At 39.6% G+C, this 12,804-nt stretch overlaps 1 protein-coding gene and 1 non-coding gene across 12 annotated transcripts in view; both read right to left on the reverse strand.

Annotated features, from left to right (window-relative positions):
• Positions 1-12,804, reverse strand: part of FOXP1 (forkhead box P1) — a 689,964-nt gene that overhangs the window by 661,869 nt on the left and 15,291 nt on the right. The gene's annotated exons all lie outside the window — the stretch shown is intronic.
• On the reverse strand, positions 7,499-7,664 carry LOC140705088 (U1 spliceosomal RNA). Its single transcript, XR_012084631.2, has one exon. It is a non-coding gene; the product is annotated as a U1 spliceosomal RNA (small nuclear RNA).

Here is a 12,804-nt window from a genome sequence, read left to right on the forward strand (position 1 = left end):
AGCTCTTTAATCTCTCTAGATTGAGAGTGAAGAACAAAGTCCAGCTGAAATGCATGTGGGACTTCCTCTTCGTCAATGATGCAGCAGTTGTTGCCCATTCTGCTGAACAGCTCCAACAACTTATGAATTGTTTTAGTAAGGCCTGCCAAGATTTTGGACTAACAGACTGAAGAAAACACTAGTCATGGGCCAGGGTGTGGACTCACCTCCCTCTACTACCATCTCAACACAAGAATTGGAGATTGTTCATGATTTGGTGTACCTTCAACGATCTCCGACACCCTCTCTCTAGATATCGAGCTGGATAAACGCATCGCCAAAGCAGCTACCATGTTCTCCAGACTCACAAAGAGAGTATGGCTTAATAAGAAACTGACGGCATAAACCAAGATCCACGTCTACACAGCCTCTCTCCTGAGTACACTCCTGTACTGCAGTGAGTCCTGGACCCTTTGTGCACGGCAGGAGAGGAAACTGAATACGTTCCATATGCATTGTCTCTGATGCATTTTTGGTATCACCTGGCAGGACAAAGTCCCAAACAGAGTAGTCCTAGAATGAGCTGGAATTTTTAGCATGTATACATTACATAAACAGCAACGTCTACGTTGGCTTGGGCATGTTGTGAGAATGGCTGATGGTCGGATTCCAAAAGATCTCCTGTACGGAGAATCAGTGTAGGGAAAGTGCCCCAGAGGGAGACCACAGCTGCGATACAAGGATATCTGCAAGCCGGATCTGAAGGCCTTAGGAATGGACCTCAACAGATCGGAAACCTTGACATCTGAGCGCTCAGCCTGGAAGCAGGCAGTGCAGCATGGCCTCTCCCATTTTGAAGAGACACTTGTCCAGCAGGCCGAAGCAAAGAGTAACAAAATCAGCAAAATCGGGGAGGTGGAGGACAGGAGACAGATTGTATTTGTCTTCAGTGTGGGAGGGATTGTCACTCTCGAATTGGCCTTCTCAGCCACACTAGATGCTTTTGCAAGACCTCTATTCAGAGCACATTACCATAGTCTTTCAAGACTGAAGGATGTCTACTAAACTTTGTGTTATTTTGTATGTATGATTTTTATCAGAAGGGTCTGTATTTTGCAGTAGCAGAATCAGATACTCTTCTTCTTTGGGCAGACTCTGCAGGCAGTATGAAAGATGAGTACAATAATAGATAATTGAGGAAGGCTGCAGGAATGCTGCCTGCGCCTACTGTAGGAGGTTCTACTGAGAGGAGTGGAAGAAAGAGAGGAAAAAGACAGCCTGCAATTGCTATGGGGAGGCAACAAAATAAAATTTGTCATCTAGCAATGTCTATTTAGATTGACGACTGAATGAAAGTATTGAAAATCCTTAACTATTTTAATTTCTTTTTAATCAGCATTAATGTGATATTATTTATTCCATTTTATCCATGCTTTTCAACTATAATCCTGCTTTTACACTTTCTTCTTCAAACATCTTTAATATTACTTTCAAATCATTCTTGCTTTCAGTAACGTGGCGTGTGTTTTTATCTTAAATTATTAATGTTTCTTTCATTAATTTTTACTTCACCATCCGAATCTAATACAACTTTCCATATGATGTGTTACACATACATACTGAGAAACACACAGTACTCAGAACATGCTTGTGTCTCCAGAGACAATTACTTGTTAAAATCAATATAAGATGAGAAATAAGAGACCTGATCAGCCCTATTTTCCAAGTATGGCTGAAGTTACTTTTATATATATATTTTTATATGAAAATAGTATAATACTAGAAGAGCTAACGAAGAGTCGGACACGACTAAACGACTAAAAGACGACGAGAAGAGCTAACAGGTTTTTTTTAAATGTTTTTAATGTTTGAGTGTTTTAATTTTGGGTTGTTTGATTTTCAATTGTTTTAAATAAATTCTGTTTTAAAACTGTTTTATACACCATTCCAAAACTGTTTTGTAATTCACCTTGAGATCCTACAATAGGTGGGCTACAAATGTTTAAAAAAAGAAAGAAAACAGAGCCATCAAAATATCCAGGATTGCTTTCAACAGTAGTCCTTTCAAGTGGCAATATTAGCTGTTGTCCCTCTGAAACTTTGTGTAGACCCAGTCAAAGCCTCTCTCTCTCTCTCTCTCTCTCTCTCTCTCTCTCTCTCTCTCTCTCTCTCAATTTCTCTCTTTCTGAAAATACACACTTTTTGACATTGCTGTCAGTGAGTAGAAGATTATTGGAGGTAGAATCAATCTGGGCAAGGCAATCTTAAAAAACATATATAGAAAACACTTGGTAAGGGGAGATTTACATGATTAAATCAAGTTGATTTAAACCAAAGGTAATCTGACACTTCTGCATGCGCACTAGAACAATATAGTATAGATTCCAACAAAAATTAAAATAACCATGCTGGACCAGACATTTCTCATATGAAAATGTCTCCTTTTTTTCCTTTTCGCTGATAACTTGCAACAGTAGCTTTGAACTATGCAACACACACATACAAATCTATTTTTTCTTTTTTTATTTTATTAGTTTTACAAAACAAAACAAAAACACTCAGTGTGCTCCCCATGACACACCAGGACCAATAAAGATACAGTGGTACCTTAACTTACGAACGTCCCAACCTACAAACATTTTGAGTTACGAACAGATCGGTTCGCAAAATTTTGCTCTGACTTGCGAACAGAGCTTTGACTTACAAATGAAAAAAACCGCGGGGAAGGCGAGAAATTTGAACTTTTAGTTAACCGTGGGCCAGCGAAGAGGCTGCTTGTCTGCTCGCCCCAGCGGTTAGAGAATGTGGATACGGAGAGAGACTTCAGACTGCCTACTGCCTGGTACTGTACTGTATGGACTGTAGTTTTTGTTTTGTTGTGTTGTGTTTTTTTGCTTTTTTATTTTTGACTTTCTTTTTTAAAACAGAGAGACTGTCTGTTCTGGGTGAGTACACTGTATTTACTGTACAGGGATTTTGCAGCTTGAGGTTGGGCTAGGTGGAGATTATGTTTCTGTGCTGGCTGTTGGTTTTAAAATCAGAAAATTGTTTGCAAAGGTCTGTCTGGCTGTTGGCCTCTAAAATGATTTCTTTCTTTCCTCTTTTCCCCATTGTTCCCTCCCTCCCTCCTTTCGTGCCATTTTTTTAACCTAAGTTCATCTTAAATTAAAAGAAAAATTCTCCCCCTAGTGGTAGAGGACGGCTTAAACGGTTTTGCATTAGTTCCTATGGGAGTAGTTCCTATTAGTTCCCATAGGAACTAATAGTTCCTATTAGTTCCTATGGGAACTAATACTTTGACTTACAAACGGTGCCTTGACATAAGAACAAAAAACAGCCGGAACGGATTAATCGGGTTTCAATGCATTCCTATGGGAAATGCTAACTTGACTTACGAACGTTTTGACTTACGAACATCTTCTGGGATGGATGAAGTTTGTAAGTCAAGGCACCACTGTATTCTGTTTCTTTCCTTTTATTGAGTCCCATTCTTTATTTTTACTTTACTTTATTTAGACTTATACCCCGCCCCTCTAGACAAAGTCTACTCGGGGCTTTCCCCTTCCAAAAATACACTAACTCTTGAGAAGATAAAACCTTCCTGTTTGTTAATACAAGATTAATAAATTCTCCCCATATATCTTTAAATCTAGTCTTATTTGACAGTTCCTACTTTGCTATTACATGTCAATTTATCATTAATAGTTATATCCCACGCTTCTTTATATCAATCATTTAATTGGAAATTGCACTTAACTTTCCAATTCTTTGCTATTATTAATTTAGCTGCTGTTACTAAATTTGTAATCAACTTTTGTTGTCCAGTTTCATTGTTAACTCTCAAATACCGCTAAAGGTGCTATTTTAGGACCTATTACTGATAATTTGCAGCAGTAGCTTTGAATTGTGCAACCTACACATACAAATTCTCACCAGTCAGATACAAGAAAACACATTTTTTTCTTCACTCCTTCTAAGATAATGATATTTTATATCATCATCAGGAATTCTTGCATTTTTGAGAATTCTTGCACAATTTGTGCAAACTTTACAATTATGCAAACACGATATGTGCTGCCTTGCTGCATGGATTGTGAACAACCAGAAACAGGAGATGGATTGTTTGCATCTTTTTGACCAATCAGCCATTACTACTGTGCTTACGCTCTCACTCTCTTTCTTGCTCTCTCTCTCTCTGCATGCGCACATGTTTTACTTCACAAAGATAAAATATATTAACTTAGCACAAAACCATTTTGTGCAAACTGCAGAAACCTCAGCAAGAAAAAATACTCTTTGTTTTGTTCTCACACTGCAGGCAAGAAGGCAGGAAATCTCAAACCTCAGTGACAGAGTCAGACTTTAATTTTGCAAGCATATTTCATAGCCACATTTAGTTGTGCTAGCAATTGCCCTAAAATTTCCTTTGTAAGAGCATTTTAAATAGATTGTGCCTGAGTACTGCCTATCTAGAACTGCTTTCTGCTCTCTATAGGGGCCACAATGTATCCAACAAAAGAAATTACCCTCTCCTGCTCTTGTTCTCCAACAACTGATCTCCAGAGGCACACTGTTTTTGTTTGACAGAACAGTATCACGACCAGTATTTGCGACAGCCTTAAATTGCTACGCTGTGATATCTAGAATTGCCCATAATTTTACTCCATTGGAGCATCCCAGGTTCTGCTACCATGAGGGGTAGTTTATCTCCTCCCTATAAATCAAAATTTCAGATAACTAACATGTTCTCCATCATTTGCTGCAAAAAAAATAAAAACAAAAAGTCCCACAGAGTTTTCAGGATTATGTTATTACAAGATCTGAGCCCTGGCCCAGGTAGGTACTGTGTTTCTCCAAAAACAAGACAGGGTCTTATATTAACAAAAAACGCAGTAGGGCTTATTTTCAGGGGATGTTTTATTTTACAGTCATATCATCTTCTGGTTGCTGCACAATGCTGCACAATGGTGGAGGGCAGGGTTTCACTTAACTAGGGCTTATTTTTGGGTAGGGCTTATATTTCAAGCATCCTGAAAAATCATTCTAGTGCTTATTTTCAGGTTAGGTCTTATTTTCGGGGAAACAAGGTTTCATTTCTGATTATTTTATTCTTAAAAGAACAGTTTATATACACACAGCATCCCACTCTTTTAAAACAGAAGTGTACCTCTTCATGTTATACAGTATCTTCACAAAAAGAAAAAAATCTCTACATATATAAAACAAATGTGATGACAAGCTGAAGTCACATTTGGGTTTCTTAAAATGTGTTACTCTGTGTGAAGAGAATTTCTTTCTAATAGCATGAAGCAGCCATAAATGTAATACTCGTTAGTGGTCTAAAGTGGCACAGTCCAAGAAAACCTTGTTTTCTTCACTTCTCACACAAGCTGTGCCTGAGACATTAGATAGATATTTGGATAAGAATAGACTAGCACAAGGATGATGATGTCAGGAGAACAAACAACAAGCTCAAAAGACATGCAGAACTTTCAAGAGTCCAGAACTTCTAAATTCTGCATATTCTTTAATATCTGCTATGCAAATTTCAGTGTTCTCGAAATTATGAGAATTTCCATTTAGCTAATCCCCACTTCACTGCCCTTGACAATACAAGATATGGAATAGAAGTAGGAAGATCTAAAGCATTCCAAGTTTCTTACCACAGCTGATTAATATGAACATTGTAGTGTGGCAGCCGTTTCTTGGAATGGGGAGGAAGTATAAACCACAGCTCTGCTTCATCGTGTGAAGCTGTTATAAACACATGCAGACATCTTACTCCCTAAGGGGGAAGAGGAAGAAGGCAGTCTGGGACTTACGTGATTATGGAGACAGATCAATAATAACCACTTCATACAACTAAGCAATTCAGTAATGCTTCGTTGCTTATTATATGTACAGGCACAATTGCCACCTTCTCAGCTGATAATATGCATCGCCCCTCCGTATTCTCAGTAGTAAACGTCTGTAAGTAGAAACAGATTTTATCTCCTTGGCCTCAGTAAGTACATGCTGTAACCCCAGATAACAGAGATTCACTTTGCTACAGTGTTTACAACTGGACCCAATGGCTCCTTCCTTTGCACAGTCCTTGTGCATAAAAATCCAATTTTCCATTTCTAGGCCTCTTTGTGTCAGATATACCTTGTCACTATGAGAATGAGTTTTCTGCTTTTAAAAAAGTTCACCTGTGCAAAAAATGGCAAGTTAAACCTGTTCACACTGTGTAGCAGAATTTTTTGTAGCACAGAATCTCATTTGACACATAATGAAGGAGAGAAACAGCCATGTTTTTCAAAGAAGAGGATGCATGGCTTCCCCAAGGTTACACAGTTTGGCTCTTTTCTTGAGAGACACAGTGGAAAATCAAACTCTCAGCATCTGATTCAGTACCCAGATACCTGAGCTATCCAGTCAGTTCATATATATACCCTAGATACAGCATAACCCATTTATCCTTGATGCCCAACATGCATACACATATCTATAAACCATCATGAAGGCTAAGAATAGTGTAACACACAACACACACACCAACAAGGAAAAAAAACTTATTATTTCTACAGTATAGGATCCTGCAATTAAACCAGAAGAAAAGAATCATACAGACCATTACAAGATTCCCATGTTGCCTCCTATTCTGTTATTAGATTACATCACAAAGCAAAGATGGCTAGCCACGAACACTGGCAACAGTGGTTGGAATATTGGGCAAGGCCCAGGGAGACCTGGTTTCAAACCTCGATTCAGCCATGATGTGATATATTGCATAGGTAAATACAGTGGTGCCTCGCTAGACGATTACCTCACAAAACAAGGAATTTGCTAGACGATGACTTTTTTGAGTGATGTTGCACTTCGCAAAACAATTGTTCCTATTGGCAATTTTGGGCGATTTTCGCTGGACAATGTTTGGGTTCTTGCCTTGCAAGACTTTTTTTTACCATTTCACAAGACAGTTTCCCCCCGATTGGAACACATTAATTACATAAAACCTACTTTTTTATCCCAAAAAAGTGGGGGAGAAAGTATATGCTATTGGCTTTCTAGGGTCTGCCTCCTAGAAAAACAGCAACATACACTTTCTCCCCCACTTTTTTGGAATAAAAAAGTAGGTCTTATGTAATTACAGTGGACCCTTGACTTACAGACGGCTTGACTTACAGACTTTTTGAGTTACAGACTTCTCTGGCCGCAAAATTTAGGTTTGACTTGCAGACTGAGATTTGACTTACAGACCAGAAAAAATCAAAATGGAACAAAAAAGGCCTGTTACGGGATTAATCGGTTTTCAATGCACTGTAGGTCAATGGAGACTTGACTTACAGACTTTTTGACTTGAGAACCGCCTTCCAATACGGATTAAGTTCTCAAGTCAAGACCCCAGTGTAATGTGTTTCAATGGGAGAAACAACCATCTTGCAAAGCATCACCAGTGGGGCTATGATTGCAAATTTAAATAGTAGAGGATGGTGAAAACAGCCAGGAACCAAAGGACAAAGAGATTGTAAAAACACCAGGAAAATCACAAACATAATCCCCCATTAACACAAATTATGCAGTTGAGTTCCCTACATTTTGGGAAATCACAGGGAGCAGCAGCACACCCAAAGTGCAATGGATGAGCCTCCCCCTGGAAAAACCACTTTTATGACATGGCATTTCCCCTGCAAGTTATGAGTTGGAATGACCCTTGCACCTCCTACCCCCTTCTGTCCCCTGACCCCCCCCCCCCAAGGCATGGTGACCCCCTGGCTGCACCTCCCACTCAGTATAGGGCTGCACAGCCCCAGTCCTGCCAGAGGCCAAGAGAGCTCCTCAGTGTTTTGGGGTGCCCTGTGAGACCCCCATCAGGGGCTAGGTGTTCCTCCCACAATCCACTAATGCACATTAGCATATGCTAATACCTTATGCTAATTGTGGGAGGAACACCTAGCATTAGCTAGATGGAACATAATCCTCTAGTGCACAGGTATTAGCATATGCTAATACCTGTGCACTAGAGGTGTGCTGCTGATCCCTGTGATTTCCCCAAATGTGGGGAACTCAACTGCATAATTTGTGTTAATGGGGGATTGCACTTATGATTTCCATGGTTTTTCTAGCCTCCTTTTCATTTTTTCCCCTCCTCATCAGGATCTATTGCAAAGGCAGCAAGTCCTGGTGATGTCTTATATAGCATTATTCCTCTTTTTCTCCCCTGTGGTAAAAGATCAGGGCAAAAGGAGTCACCATTATCAGGAGCCAGGGGTCTGCTTTAATTCCTTTCACCCTCTTTCTTTCCTAGAGAGAGAAAGAGGGGGATGGCCATCTGAGACCCACTGCATTTCCAAAGGCAGTGCAGGTGAGGGGATTGATTTTCCCCAATATGCTATGGGGAACTGTGTTTTGCAAGATGCTGTCTTCTATGGTCAATTTTCGCAAGCCAGTGATTTTTCCCCCAATTGGAACGCATTAAATAGATTTCAATGCATTCCAATGGGGAACTGGGTTTCACAAGACAATGTTTTCTCAAGACAGCGATTTCTGTGGAACGAATTAAAATCGTCTTGCGAGGCACCACTGTATATAAAACATAAATTAAGGTATTTTAAATCACTTCCTAAATTTAATCTTTCTTATAAACATCTAATACTTTCCAACCTCAAAGTTAATAACTTACAATGATTAAGCTTCTGCTTCCACCTCCATGAAAAGCAAGAAATTTTCTCCTAGCAATCTTCCATGAGAAAGGAAAATCAGCAATGTAGAACCTGTTCTACAGATAACTTCTGCTAAGATCTATCTATCTATCTATCTATCTATCTATCTATCTATCTATCTATCTATCTATCTATCTATCTATCTATCTATCTATCTATCTATCTATCTATCTATCTATCTATCTATTCTGCTGAGATGGAAATAGGTGAACAACATCCTACACTGGTTCTTTTAATAACAAACAAATACTGAGATATAGGTTTGATAAACACATTGTAAATCTTCTTAAATTATCATTGGTTATTTGCACATGAAAAATATCTTTCACGGTCACTTCCCTAAACTTTTTGTAAGAACAGTAATAAATATTAGAGAAAACAGTTACAATGGATGCACAAAACCATTTTTTTTCTTCAAGGTGACTACACTTGGGTTGCTTACACAGTCTGGAAGCAAGTCTTCTGAATCATTCATAAGTTGCTCCAATATCAAAGCAATACAAAATTAGCAGGTGGATGATGCAATTTCATTCAATGTAGTATTTATTTTATTTAATCAGATTTTTTAAAAATGTCTAAATGAATTCTATTTATTTAGTAGATTTTTAGAACTGTGATAGTTTAAAGTGCGAAACTATTAACCAGAAGGTTGTTTGCACTGGTCAACTAACAAAGGTTACATACAATGGTACTTGCAAATATATAATAACTTTTTTAATTGGGCAATTAATAAATGGTATGTATAAACAGAAAAAATAACAATATTCATCTGTAATCATATCACAGTTGTACTGTTCACAAGAATATGAATACCTCTTCACCACAATGTTTAAAGCAAAATTAAGAATTCATCCTGAAAGCAGATGTCAGTCTACATCTGTATAGGTTGTATAGAGCCTTACAACATCCTTTCCATCAAGGATAGAAAAACAAATGGGACTTGATGGCCAAATAGTTTGCTCCAGAACCTGCTTGTGGAACACAACAGGCTCAGAAATGGCCGTTTTAGCCATTTGTAAAAATCATTAAGTTTTTCCCCATTGTCTTGTTTTTACGTTTCATTCATTCATTTATTTACCATCTTTCAGGTGGTCATCCTAAGACCTCTGATGAAAAGTCTTCTGCTCCTGGAGTAGAAAGACAGACTTTTTTAGAACCCCTTTCTTCTAACTTTTTAATGGGGAGAGACCTGGGTTGCCTTTGGGATTATGAAAATACCCACGAAGGAGGCTATAGGCAGCCTGCTGGCCACACATTGCTCATGCGTGCTTTACATACAATGTCACACATTTAGGGCTGAATACTAGATAGAGAAATTATTCAAAAACTATTTGTGGCTGCTACTTAGCTTTGATTATATAGCTGTGTCATGCTCCTAGAGCAAAAGGAGAAAGCAAACTTACAAGAATTCAACAGCTGGTCAACGCAAACATTTCTAGACACTAAGGATAATGCTGGAACAAATGCATTTTTATTTTTTCTAGCTTACCAAACATTAGCATTTTATTCAACCATGACCCTTATTAAATTGAAGATCTGTACAATCAGAATTAAATATGTTCTATCTACACAAAATGAAGTGCATTATTTATCACTAATATTTAATGACAAAAAGCCTGATAAGTTTCTGCCATTATACCACTGATTTCCTCTGGTCATGCATCATTGATTCTGTTGGTCATTAGCATTATCACAGAGCATAAACTTCAGCTTATGCAGCAACTTTGGTAACTGCGCCTGAAACTTACATCTACCTTTTTCTCCTCCATTTAGTTTATATTAACTACTCTACATTTCCACCTCAGACTGAATGGGGTATCGAAGAGCATCCCTAAAAATCCATCAATATAAGCCACTGTAAATTCTACACAAATCTAAGTAAATTTCACTACACATTTCAATGGAGCTTGCAAGTAAGACTTACCCAATAGATTATGCCCACAGGTAACAACTTTCCCTTCTTTGAACAGGGAATTCACAAGCAAATATGGAGCACTTAGCAAACTCAACCACCCATTTAATCAGGCAAGGAGGCTTTCCTATAAAGATATATTGTAATGCACTCAACCTGTATGTTATCAACATATGGTTTTGATCCTAGAAATATGTTTGAAGTGTAATTCTAATTAAACTAACTAATTAAACCAACACACTCCAGTTGTATGAAATGTATTATACTTTTGTAAACTATCATAATGACTTTACCATCAGGAAAAAAAAAACAAAAAAACTTTTTTCTCCAGTTCTCATCAAAGTCTTAACCTTCATTTGAAAGACTTTTAAGAAATTAGCATTTTAAACAACAAAAATTTGCTACACATATCACTGGCCCCCTCTACATATACAAAGAGAAGAGTAAGATCTGCACAAACTATGTTCCATCCCATGTCATTTATTAGTTTCTCTGCACAGCAAAAAAGGTTTCTTAATGGCAAATGTTTATCTTTTGGACTTCTGAGTTTCCAACACATATTCAAAACAGCAAGTAAAACTCCTGATCTAAGGAAGAACCACAAGCTTTAAACCAGGGGTCTCAAACATGCGGCCCGGGGGCCATTTGCGGCCCGCCGGATGATAGTTTGCGGCCCCCGCCTTGCCTGCCCCCCCCCAAAGTGCCTACATGTCCTCTGCTGTCAAGAGTCAAAAAAGCCTTCCCTCGCTTGCCGGCTCTCTCCCAAGACTGCGCCTCTTACGCCCTCCATCCAGAATGGCAGCCTGCCAGCCCGCCCGCCTGTCTGCCGACTGGCAGGCTGCAGTTCTGGATGGAGGATGCAAGAGGTGCTGTATTGGGGGAGAGCCGGCAAGCGAGGTGCGCTGCCAGCCCTTTTCCCCGAGCTGCTGCCGAGCGATGCCTGAGAGCGGAGCTCACTCCCAGCCTGTCCTCGAAGATCGCCTCCAACAGCGTCGCCAACAGCAGCTGCCGCTGCCACCTCTTTCAGGGAAGCGGCTCTCTGGCTCTCTTTCTCTCTCAGTACCTCAAGCACCAGCCTGGCGAGCAGCCGCCTCAGCACCCAGCGGTGCTTCCTCCTCCTCCTCTTCGTCCTGCTTCAGCCACCTCGGCTCTGGAGGCTGCCTGGGCTCGCCTCGCAAAGTCTGCTCCTCTGTCATGGTGGGGATAGCTGCTGCTGCTGAGTGCACCTTTTCTGGGGGGCCTTCAGAAGAAGGTTGTGTGTGTGTTTGTGTGTTTGTGTGTGTGCGCCTGTGTGCACCTGTGGGGGCGCCCCTTTCTGTTTAATTTCGCCCCATTCTGTTTAATTTCGCAGGTACCGATGGAGACTTTTCTCCTTTGACAAAGATATTCTGTTAGGGTTTTTTTTAAAAAATTATGTTGTGCCTTCCTTCCTTCCCCCCCCCCCCCGGCTAGGCGGTCGCCGGTGCTCCCTCCCTTCTCCGCTTCTTTGTCCTGCTGCTGCTGCTGCTGGTGGTAGTGAAGAAGGAGCCGGAGGAGACCATGACCGAAGATGAAGGCTCACATGCCCCTCTTCCTCCTCCTCCTCCTTGGAGCCCCAGCCGGGCTAACGAAACTCCTGGCTGGCTTCCTCAGGCTCTTGCTCCGCTTGGCAGAAAATCTGCAGCCCAACCTCACCCAGACTCTGCCTCCAGCGGCCCCCAGGTAAATTGAGTTTGAGACCCCTGCTTTAAACCATTATCACTCCAAAAACACACTATGAAACACTTCCATTTTGAATCAGTGACACTCATAAGGAACTTGTTTAAATAGAAAGAGCTGTAAGTTACCAGTTTTGAAAGAGTATTGATTTTATCGTATTGTCACAGATGTTATGCAGTTCTATCAGTAGAAATGTCCTAATTTAGTTTCCACCCAAGAAATCTATGTAGCATGAACATAACAAATTTTGATACTTCAAATTTAATACTAGCAACAAGTTTACAACAGATTATATCCTGTACCAAATTTCACTTTTAGTTGTAGCAGTATAAAATTCAATATTGTGATCTTTAGCAATTAACAATCTGAAGCTAAATACGTTTACCACATTACTACTGTACAAGTTTAAATGGGATTTGTCGGCACTAAGCGTGCTTTTAAAACACTGATTTACAAAGTTTTTTTTTAAATTTCTGTAAATATCTTACTGAATAAAAACCTATGTATTAA

Source organism: Pogona vitticeps, chromosome 2 (assembly GCF_051106095.1).
Source record: "Pogona vitticeps strain Pit_001003342236 chromosome 2, PviZW2.1, whole genome shotgun sequence".
Taxonomy (NCBI): Eukaryota; Metazoa; Chordata; class Lepidosauria; order Squamata; family Agamidae; genus Pogona; species Pogona vitticeps.